Below are 1,136 nucleotides of genomic sequence, written 5' to 3' on the forward strand. Positions count from 1 at the left end.
TGGGATCGTGTCCTCCAGGCGGACAATCACTTCTTCAAACCCTCACAGCCAAGCCAGTTGTGTGAAGACACATTCTGTGTCCTTTGTACTATGAAGACAATGTTTTTTTCTGCTTTTTTCAAAGAAGAGATCACGTGTTAAGAGTAAATGCTTTTCTGAGCTGTCTCCAAAAGGAATACACCGTTTCCCACCCCACTACCCAATACGGGTTCGAGTATCTTCCTTGGGTTTTGCTCATCTGTGGGGCCCTAACCGTATTTCACAAATATTTAAATTCGTGCTGAGTCGCGAGGATACACAAATGATTGATTTTGGTGGTGAGAATCTGAACACGATGGAGCAACAGAACTGTAGTTTCATGTTTTTTTGTTTTGGTTTTTTTTTTTGGTTTTTTTTTTTTCTGTTTTAATTATACCACAGAGATTCCCTAACTGGGGTCTTCGGATCCCAAAAATCTTAATGAAAATTTGATGACTTTTTCAGTCGTTCAAAGAGCCTCTTAGAAATAGTTGTGTTGCTTCTGAAGAAGACACATGATGTCACTCGAACCACTCACCATAGTATTCAACGAATGAGTTGACAATTTCTTTGTGTCCTTTGCTGTTGGCTCTCATTATTTCACATTCAAATTTTATTTGTTTTGAATAATAAAAATGAGGAAATGAATGATCACTTCCTGAAAATGGATTTTAAAAGCTCAGATGAGGGTTCAGCCACTTAGAGATCCTTGAACAAAGAATGGTCCGCTTGTCTCTGGGCACCTAGTTCTCTAAGACCCAGCTTAGGAGGTGACACCACTGAGGTGAGATGGGAAGGTGAATCCCCAAGCCCTACCCCGGACCCAGTCTGAGCGGCCAGATAACTCAGCTTTGGCTTTCAGTGGAGTAAAGGATGCTCCTTATTTGATTGGATAGGCAAAATTCTTTCCAGAATTGGAGCTGGGGTAGATGTCATCTAAGAAGTTCTCCTCAGGAAGGGTGGAGACACGTGCCCTGGGCCACCTGAGGTGCCAGAGGCAGGAACTGGACCAGAACCAGCTCACCGTCTTCATCTCAGTGCATCCAGCACCCAGGCGGACTCTCGGGTGAAGGAATGGCTGAGCCATGCATGGCAAGCCCCAGGATGCACGCAGGGCA

The sequence above is a fragment of the Pteropus vampyrus genome, unplaced genomic scaffold (assembly GCF_000151845.1).
Source record: "Pteropus vampyrus isolate Shadow unplaced genomic scaffold, Pvam_2.0 Scaffold49, whole genome shotgun sequence".
Taxonomy (NCBI): domain Eukaryota; kingdom Metazoa; phylum Chordata; class Mammalia; order Chiroptera; family Pteropodidae; genus Pteropus; species Pteropus vampyrus.